This window comes from Rhincodon typus, chromosome 41 (assembly GCF_021869965.1).
Source record: "Rhincodon typus isolate 14 chromosome 41, sRhiTyp1.1, whole genome shotgun sequence".
Taxonomy (NCBI): domain Eukaryota; kingdom Metazoa; phylum Chordata; class Chondrichthyes; order Orectolobiformes; family Rhincodontidae; genus Rhincodon; species Rhincodon typus.
The window spans coordinates 3,226,394-3,237,505 of record NC_063372.1 but is presented as its reverse complement, the minus strand read 5'-3'; positions in this window follow the sequence as shown (position 1 = coordinate 3,237,505).

Below are 11,112 nucleotides of genomic sequence, written 5' to 3'. Positions count from 1 at the left end.
GAAGAGTAATACCTGAAACGTTGACTGCTCCTTTCCTCCAGATGCTGCCTGGCCTGCTGTGTTCTTCTGACCTCCTGTTTGTCTACCCTGTCACTCCTGATATGGGAACAGTTTCTCTTGGACCTGGTGTAAGAGGCTCTTTGAAGTTGGCTCCAGGTCAGCGCAAGGCTTAGAATAAAAACAGAAAATAAGAGGCCAGGCTTAGCTGACCTGACCCAGTCTATGGGGAGAGAGAAATAGAGTTAAATGGGTGGAATTTTCTGTTGATAAATTCATTTCAGCATTTGGGACAGTTTCTGGGTCTCCACTCCATATAATTCTGCATCCCATTCCAGGAAACTGCTTTTAATTGTCCACCACTGCCAATCAATTAAGGGTGGTGGGGGGGGTGTGGTTTGTAATTTTTTTTTCCAGATGACCACTCCTGGTACTTTGTGGTATTTTGCCACCTCTGCCAGTGTGAGTGGTACTGGGTAAGGGTTGTATGAGGTAGTTTGTTGCTACCTTTGCTTTTAGTTTGCCTTGAACCCAGATATCGATGATTATCCTCAAACCCTCTCGCATTGAAGACCAACATAACACAAGCCTTCCTCACTGCTTGCTGCATCAGTGTGCTTGCTTTCAGTGACCCGTGTACAAGGACACCCAGGTCTGTTTTGTACATCATCAGAAGTCATATCACACCAAGTTGTAGTGCAACAGGTTTATTTGAAAGCTTTTGGAGCACAGCCCCTTTGTCAGGTGCAGTGTGAGAGCAGAGCACACAGACCCAGAGTTTATATGCAGAGAGATCCTCCAAGGCAGACTTCAAGAAGCAGAATCACAGGGCAGAGATTGATGGCTAGGTTCCATACCCATGAAGACGGCCCCAACCGTGATCTTGGGTTCATGTTGCATTACATGTGACCCCACCACACTGTTCTGTATCTGTAAAATCTTCCTTACTGTCCTATTTTGACAGCATCACCTTGATAAATTGTTATGATCTCTCTACCTTAATTAGTTTGTACAGTTTTGAATTTGGCATGTGATTTCAGTCATTTAGTTTGTCTCCAGCACCACCTTATTTTTAATGTTTTGTAATTATCTCTCTGCCTCACTTAATCGGATTGTAGGTCATCCCTTCGCTGGTTATTCAGCTGTTGACACTTTACCCACCGTCTAGCACTCTTAGTCACTGCAGAGATTTATTATCTGACACTCCACTCACAGCAGTTGTATGATCTTTTGATCTCTGTTGGCCTTGATCTCTCTACGCATAAACTCTGGGTCTGTGTCCTCTGCTCTCTCACTGCACCTGACAAAGGAACAGCGCTCCGAAAGCTTGTGATTTCAAATAAACCTGTTGGACTATAACCTGGTGTCGTGTGTCTTCTGACTTTGTCCACCCCAGTCCAACACCGGCACCTCTGCATGAAGTCCACCTTTTGTACATCAGCATTCCCCAATCTGTCATCTAAATAATACTCTCGATTCTGTTTTACCTACTGAACATAAGAGCGAGGAGTAGAAGTAGGAAATTGAGCCCCTCAAGTCTGCTCCACTATTCAATACCATCATGGCTGACCTCATCTCAGCCTCAATTTCCCATTCCTGCTTACTGTCCATAGTAGACAACTTCACACTTATCCACACTCCACTGCCCTCTGACTCAACTTGTCTAAATCACCCTGGAATTTTATTATGCCCTCTTCACCGCTTCACTCCCAACTAGATTGTGTCACCAGCAAACTTGGAATTGTTCTGCTTCCAATCTGAGCATGGCAGATGGAGAAATTTACAAACAATAAAAACGCTGCGATTGAAGAAAAGTACTAGACTAATACCGACCACATGATCACCGTTGATTTGTTGTTGAAGCTAATCTGGTTCCATAATCTCCTTTTGGGGAAGGATATCTGTTGTTCTGACCTGATACCACCCACATACTGGTGACTACAAATCTCCAGCAATGTTGGCGATTCGTAACTGCTGTCTGGGCAGTTAGAGTTAGGATGTCAAAGCTGGCTTCACCTGCAAAGCCTACACCTTTATAGAAGATAAAAACAAAGCAATAACCTCCTGTTTGGGACTTTATCAAAAGCTTTCTGAAAATCCAAATATACCGCATCCACTCCTACTCCCTCGTTCATTTTGCTCGTAATGTTCTCATAAAAACGCCAGTAGCTTATCAAATACGATTACCCATTCAGAACTCTTTTATTGTCTTCATCTAATCCTGTTGGTGTTTTGTAAGAGTCCTGTAATCACATCCTTTATAATTTTAACCCTTTATAATATAACATTTTCCCTGCTATCAATTAGGCTAACCAGTCAGTAATTCCAGGCTTTCTCTGTCCCTCCCTTTTTCAAATAGTGGAGTTACGTTTGCCATGCTGTACTCTTCTGTGAGTGTTCCAGAGTCTACACAATTTTTGGAAAATAACAGCAACTGCATCCACTATTTCTGCGGTCCTTTAGCACCCAAGGCATGTGGATTATCTGGCCCCTGGGGATTTGTCAGTTTTCAATCCCATTCATTTCTCCAGCACTATTTTTTTTTTTTACTAATACTGATATTTTTCAATTCTTCCATCCTGGTAGACCGTAGCTTCCCAGCATTTCCTGGAAGTTATTAATGTTTCAAGCTGCAAGGGGCTTACGTTTGTCCACTAATCATTTTCTTTTTACCTACTTAAAGAAATGTTTGTTTCTTGCAAATTTTTTCTTATAGTCTATTTTTCCTCTCTTAATCAATCTTTTGGTCATCTTGCTAAATTCTAGTCTGCTCCCAGTCCTCAGGCTTGCTACTTTTTCTAGCAACTGTGACTCCACTGTGGGTCTAATACTATCTGTAACTTCTTTTGTTTGCCACTTTAGGAAGTAGAGGCAGAAAAGGGAGCTAAAAATACAACAGGAAATTTTCGAAGCAATTTAAATACCTGAGCCTTTTTTTTTGGGTGAGCCACTAGTAGTGGAACTCCTCACTTGCCTGCTGAAATGATGGGTAACCAGCCAAGGCCTCCCATACACATGGCAGTGATTATGAACTGGCTGTTGTAACGTCACCTCTGTTATATCGCTCTAAGGGTCTCAAAACTTGAAATTTATTTTGCCATTAATAATCTGAGGCAAGTGTTTACAGTTCTGAATTACTGTACACACGTTTTCTATGTTTCTTTTCCCAAGTGAGAGTGAGCTGATTGAACTCCTTCACTCTCCTGTCCTGGGCTGTGGTTACTTAATGAGTGCTTGGTTTGCCCCATGGCTGTGATAGCCCAGTAATTACCTGCTGCCTGTCAAACTGAGAGACCGTCACTGTTACCAGTTACACTGTGTTCATTGCTGTCTGTGTCATTCACCTTCCCAAAGGGGAGACACGTTGTAAAGTGGATTTCAAATATCACTAATGTTCTTGCCCTTTTATCCATAGCATTACTGAAATTTTTGCTGATCTTGTTCGCTGGTAACACTACATCTCTTGTTGCCATCTGCATTGCCCTCATTTTCTGGATTTACATTAAAGGTAGGTCTATCTATAATATTCAAATGGTTGCTCGGTAATCCAGAACTTGAGCATCGCTTAAAAAAAAATACATCCTGTCAAAACTTTCAGTTTGCAAGACATACCAATGAAGGGAAAAAAAGTCAACATTTGTGATATTTAAATGATAAGATTGCAATATTTGAACCTGCAGCTGCATGTAAGATTTCTCTCCACAGCTCACTGGGCTCAATCCTGCATCAAATTCACGTTTGAAATCAAAAATTCCGATCAATTTCCTTGATATTCAAGTAAAGAAGTGGGTGAGAGTGTCACAGACCACCTGACATGTTGGGGAGCCTGCAGTTTCACACGCTGTAAGATTGACCTTTTCAGTGACCTTGTAAATACAGCCTGAGCAACCTTTGCACTGTGCAAGCTTGATGCTGAGCTAAAGTGCATTCCAAGCCACCCTGCAGGGTAACGGCTGCCCTAATCGGGCCGTTTCTCGCGATGTATCGCACAAACTCATGAAAGTCCTAAAGTTGATCACCCTTGTTCCTGAAATGTGTTCAATCTACCTCAGATTACCCTGAAAGGATAAGGTGTTTCAAACATATGATCAACAGGTGAAGCTAACTGTTTCACATGGCTAAAATGCAGTAAATACACAACTGATATTTGCCACTAACAGGATGCTGCCGTCAAGCAAAGACATTCTGCCTACCGTACAGTAATGTGGTAAATGAATTTGAGTCCTGGTGTGATGCCCGCTATCGGCTGTATGTCAAATACGAGGGGATTACATCAAACAGCTTTTCCTTTCGATAGTTTGTGACAAGCAAGGTACTGACAGTACCTGAACAGCTTGTGTTCAGAAAACTCACAAAACAGTGTCCAATGTTAGATGTGATTGTGCAACTGGACAAAATTCACTGCATAATCCTGAGTGAAGAATTACATTGGCAACCACGTTAGGATTGTCAGCCTGGCTCACTGTGTGGATGACTTACGAGTGAAGTTGGAGTTATAACAGTTGGAAGCTGCATATAATAAGGTTTAGAGCCCTTGTCTTTGCAAATCTAAAGACCATGTGCGTGCACAACATCTATTTCAACCGATAGCTGACAGCCAGTCACTGGCTTATTTCCCAGCACAGTTCTCTGACCAGACATAGTCAATCTTCCCGGTTTATAATATAAAGAGGGCCCAGCAGTTAACTGTCAATCATCGTAAACTGGTGCACTCTCCATGGCGGCACCACGACCAATCAGAATCAATTTGGAAGCAATCAGAGCTTTCCTCTTGTGCAACATAACTATTGGTTTGTTAGTGTTCTTGCAAATTACCTTGATGAGTATACGATGAAAAGGTTCATGTCAGTATGTATCCACGAGTAATATTGACCTTTTCCTGATTGCGTACAATATTTAGCAGATTTACCTGTAGCTGTCAGAGAATTGCGTGGCCAGAACCACACGTACTGGGTAGTCTACAGAAAGCAGTTTTATTTTAAACTGTCTATAACTAATTTCACTGATGCAGAGAGGCCAGAGGGAACCTTCCTGCCGTGTTTATAATGTCACTGGCACAGAGAGAGACCAGAGGGAATCTTCATGTTGTCATAGAGTTATACAGCATGGACACAGACCCTTCAGTCCAACTAGTCCACGCCAAATATATTCCTAAACTAAACTAATCCCATCTGTCTGCATTTGCCCCATATCTCTCTCATCCTTTCCTATTCATGTACTTGGGTTTGTCACAAATTTATAAGTTACTCCTTAGTCTTTACAGAATACTCTGGCAAATACTGCTGTGCCTCATCTTAATTGATTATTTTTCTATGAATAAAGATTATCATTTATCGTTGAAAAACGTTGCACTTTGTTGACCAACATCTGTCTTTCTCAAGAAGAGTCGAACTGAGGAATAATTGCAACTTTGCTAATGCAAGTATGTAAAATATGTGGCCCAGTGTAGGGTAACACAGTGGTGAGTCTGACTTGTTTAATCTGTGGTTTTAACAATACGTTTGTTCATAACCATAATACTTGCATCATTGCTGTAGGTGCTATGATTGTGTCGGTGGTGGCGTTAGTGTCTGTATCCATCGTTTTGGTCTTTACTGTGATTGGCATTATTACTATTCGGAACTTGGACTGGCTGTGCATCAGAAGATTCCTGGACAACATGGGTAAAATGTGATTTTCTTTATGGGTAAAATCTTTTCAATATTAAAAATAAACACCATCTAATTCATCGTATCATCTGTATTTCACAGGTTTTCGAGGTTTACTTGATGGGAGTGCTCCCCTGGCTTCTCTAATTGTGATTGCCATCTCTATCACAATCCTGATGGAGGAGGTTAATCAGAACAGTGAGTTTACTGTTACCTCTTCAGAACATAGCAAACAATCGAATTTACCTCTGCATAATCTGAATGTTTTTACTGAGTTGATACTCTGGTTGCCTTGATGATGTAGGACTGTAAATCTCTAAGGGGGCGATGGCAGGGAGGCTACAAATTGACTTCTGCTGCCGTATCTTCACTGGTCTGTCCACATTCCGGAGAATAAGACCGGCTGGATTCCCAATGCTGATGGCCAGTCACTGACCTTCTGAGGAGACAATGTTAATATCACTGGCTCCTGCAGTCAATGAAGAGCAGCTGTGGGCAGGTTATAAATCTGACATTTCACTCAATCCCATGGATTTCCCACCCAATGGATTGGGCCATTATCCCTCACTGCACTGACATTAACGGAGAATGGGATGGGGTTCTGATAGAGTGGGCTGAACTGCATCTTTATGTGGATTCCAATGGATTTTTTTTTGGAGGGGTTATGCTGTGGGTTTCCATCGGGCTACTGGAACTGGGTTTCAGTCAGGTCATATCTGGCTTGTAGCAACTCAGCGCTCTCATGGACAAGGAGATCTTCCTCCTCCCAGTGCCTTCACCTCCCCCCTTCCCTCCACCACCTTCCCTCCCCACTGTCCCAGACTCCCCCCAACCCCCATCCGACCTTGGTGTCCCCATTTTCCTTCTCCCCCCGTGACTTGGCCTTACGCCTGAGAAGACTGCTCCTGTACTCCTCCCAGTTCCTCAACTCCTATCACATTCCCCTTTGGCATGCTCTCTCACCAGGACAATGCAGCACACTGTTTAAAAACTGTAGCAGAGGGCAGTCACCCCACCGAGCAGTGAGAGTATAGCGTCAGCAACTCCATCGTCCGCTCCGCCATGGTCCTGCCCGATGCATGGCCAGCATTGTCTCTGCTGGTCACGTCGGTCAGGGAGTTACAAATCAGCACTGACCTCTGCCTGGTCGCCAGGTAACTCGCCCTCCAAACCTCCCTGTCCCCTTTTCCCTTGCGCTGCTCCAACAGCCCATTTCCACACATTTCCCCCACCAACCCCGTGCACTCTGATGCAGAGACACACCACTTTGAACTCTGCCTGCAACTTTCCTACCTGCCTGCTGCTTGAGCCCTGACCTTGCAACCTAACAGCGTGGCACAGCCAGGCATGGATGCTGTGAGCAGGCAGGTAGGTGCTACGTGAGTGAGTGAGAGAGCAGCGCTGAGATGTGGCCTGGTCCAACCTATGAGCTGGGGCGTCTGTCACTGTACACAGTGTCCTTGCAGCAGATATTGAATGCAGTTGCTGGTGCTATGTAAATGCAGTTCAGATACAGTGGTGGTTCTTAATGTGAATGAACTCGATACATTCACTGTTGTACATTTTTCAGATCAAGGTTGCAGTGTCACCTCATTAACATGGAGCATATTGGGCCCATCATTGGTCATCGGTCTTCTCATCATTTTGGTGCCTATTGCAATATGGTGCTGTAAGTATGAAATGTATCCAAACATTAACTGGTCTTCAAACTTTCTAAGGAGTGCAGTTATAGAGAAAACCTTAACCAGTGGTTCCTGCCATCACTTTAATTTCTAACATGGAACAGTGACGAGGAAATCTCACAAACACATGAACCATCCTGCCCCTTAATGTTCACACAACATCATTACATGTGAGCTAAGGGCCAAAAGCACAGGCAGGTTGTTCTGACCCGATGGAGTTGGTGTGCGCAGAACCTGAAGAAGAAATATCAGAGAGGGGAGCTAATGGATGTGAAAGAGATACTTAATTTGTTCCAGAACTCTCAGCTGTGGGGGTTTTCTACTGCCACAGTGTCTCGGACTGTTCTAGACCAGCGGGTAGAGACTGACACTGTGACTAGTCAGTAACTCCACTGGCATTATATCACAGCACTGACCATCCAGTAGGGGGTGATTAGATAGAACTTGATCTATATTTATAAATTCCTACATTCCAAGCAGTGAACCTGGCTGCAGCAGTCCTTTAAGATGCGGGTTCTGGGATATGAAGGGGAGATTTAGAAAACAAATATCAGGAGTATTGCATATACAGGGTATACGCGGACAGCTGGGATCATTATGAAGATGACATGGGTGGATCCGGCCAGGAAGGTGGAAACAGAAAGCTGGATGTGGCAATGGCGAAGCAATTGGGATGGGGAATTATGATAGACTGAGGTCAACAACAACCCTGCAGACGTATTCTATATCCAGTGGCTGGAAATGACAAGCGAGCATTTTTTTCATTACAGATACAAAAAACGAGAGAAACAGAGATACCACATGTCAAGATGCACAGCAGGTATTTTGTTATTAATACAAACCTAGATTTCTGCAGAGTTTTTGATTGATATACTGTGCATGTTCAGCATAGATCGGCATTATTCTGTAAACATATGCATGGAGAGACCAGAGGGAACCTTCCCCCTGTGTTTATAATGTGACTGACACAGAGAGAGAGACAGACCAGAGGGAATTATACTGATGAACACACACAGACAAGTTTGTAACTAGTTCAGATGATTTTCTGCTTTCATCTTCTCCAATCACATAATTCATTTCTTTCATTTTGCACCTACTCCCTTCCCTATATATCCCCCTCCTCTGTCTCCTTTCTGTAAGTCACCAACAATGTCTGTAGTTTGTGTATGATTAATGGATTTAGTTTTTTTGCAGGAGGCCAGAGAATGTGTAGAACTATGTTCTTTAAATGAAGATGAGCAACCGAATAATTCAAGTTCCCTTTGAATACGTATCATTGCTTGATGTAGGTGAGACATTTTGATCGCTAACTCTGCAAAAAGCACTCAGGAATGATCTGCGCTACTTGTCCGCTAATTATTTCAAGAACTTCATTGCCTGATTACAGACAGGGTTCATTTCTGTTCTCAACACAAAAAACTTTTTATGATACAGACCTCTTGTATAAGGAACTAGTGTAACACCTCCTTGAAGAGAGGCTCATGATATCTCCTTAACACATATGTTGGATTATGTTGAGAACAGCAAATACTTGATGCCATGTGTTGGTTTGTTGTGCACGTGCTCATTGACATTCCATGGACCTTTGATGTTAGTGGGACAACCAAATGATGAAGCACTCTATTGGACCTTTAGGACCAGGAGGAATGGAATAAGCACTAATGTATCCTTAACAGGCCATGAAGAATAATGTATCCAAACTGGATAGTGTAAAGTCTCAACTGAGTTCAATGTCTGATCATCATAAGGAAAGAGAAAAACATTGGATTGAGACTGGAACAAAAAAGAAATGGAAAACTTTAACTGAAAGATGCACTGCTATAAGCTATCAACAATATCTAATGTTTACAGGAATGGATAAACACGCATTAAAGTTAGTTCCCAGTTCAGAAACGAAATGTTGTTTGGCCGGTATTAAAAGTTAACACAATGTTAAGAGAATGTTGAAACTAGAAAAAACTTGAAAGTAATTTATTGATTATTGTAATGATTATTTAAGAGGTCTGCACAGGATCTTTGCACTTCTTTAAATTCACTTGTGTGATGTCCCTAGGTGCCCTTGAAAACGTGGAGGTAATCTGCCTTCATGAACTGCGGCAGTCGACCAGCTGTAGGTTGACTGACAAAGCCCTGAGGGAGGGAATTCCAACATTTTGACCCAGCGACCATGAAGGAATGGTGATAATATTTCCAAGTCAGGATAGTGAGTGGCTTGGAGGGGAACTTGGAAGTGGTGGTATCCCATGTATTTGCTGCCCTTGTCCTTCTTGATGAAGACGTAATGGGTTTGGCATATGTGGTCTGAGGATCTTTGGTGAATTTCTGCAGTGCATCCGGTAGCACGCGGTGGTGGAGGGAGTAAATGCTTGTGGGGTGGTAACTATCGGCCTGCTTTGTCCTGGATGGTATGAAGCTGGTGTGATACATTGTAGCCCTGTCCATTGCAAGGAAAGGTTAGACAGGCTAGACCTGTATCCTCTGCAGTTTCGAGTTGGGACGTGACTTAAATCAAAATCCTGGGAATTTCCAAATAAAGGCACTATGGGTCAATCCACAGCAGGAGGACTGCAGTGGTTCAAGAAGGCCACTCACCACCACCTTCTCAAGGGCAACTAGGGACGGTCGATAAATGCTGGCCAAGCCAGCAATGCCTATGTCCTACATGGATTTTTTTTAAAAAAAAGTGTTACTGCATCTTCTAGCTTAGCAATTGACTAGAATTTGACTAGAACCTGGTATTTGATCTCCAATCCATTTGCTAGATTGTTGCTCAACATAGTTTTTGATAACATTTCAGTGTTATTGTCAATAACTCTTCCACTGAGTTGGAGATGGAGGATCTTTCATTTCATCTCTCAAAAGGTTTTTTGTCAGTACAATTCTGTTTCTCAGAGAGCAGTGAATGAATATTTTTCAAGCTGAGTGAGATGGATTCGTTCTTTTTTTCATTTATTTTAACATATGGGATATGGGTGTTGCTGTCTAGACCAGCATTTATTGCCTGTGCCTAATTGTTCAGAGGGTAGTTTACAGTCAACTACATTGCTATGGATATGGAATCACATGTGGGCCACACAAGCAAGGAGGACAGATTTCCTATCCTTAAGAACCAGGGAGTCAAATCTGTTGTGGGTAAACATGAACGTACAGTTGAAGGCGCAATTAGATCAGCTACGATGTTACCAAATGCAGTAGTAGGGCTGAGGGGTCAATTGGTATACACCAGACCCTAATTTGCATGCTTGCGTATATCTCAAAAGTAAGGACATTGACGGACAAGATGACTAATATTCCAACTCCTTTAATCAATCAACTTTTAAGAATGAAACTAGTCTAGAAGAACAGTGGGGAAGGAAATAGGTTGAACTAAAGCAAAACCAGGTACAGAAACCAGAAAAGAAAAATGGAAATTGGATTGAGAGAGAGGAAAAAAAAAAGCAAAAGGAAACGATAGTTGAACATTTTAATTTGAATGGTTTGAACAATGCTGAATTATCTATAACAAAAGAACAGAGACCTTACGGCATAATCGGTAGTATCCCTGGCTCTCAGCCAGGAGCTTCCAATTTGAGACCCACCTTAGCGTCCAAGGAAGGTGGATTAATTTTTGTTTAAATCATGACAAGCAAAGATCTCCAGAATGGGGGAGCATCTGAGGCATGTGATGGCAAAAGAATTGAAGGGTCCGCCATCAATATCGAGGGCTCCGGGCTACAGCACGCAATGTAAGAGTATGTGCTGCCCCGGCAACTCTAACATCCAGAAAAATTTGGAACACACCAAAA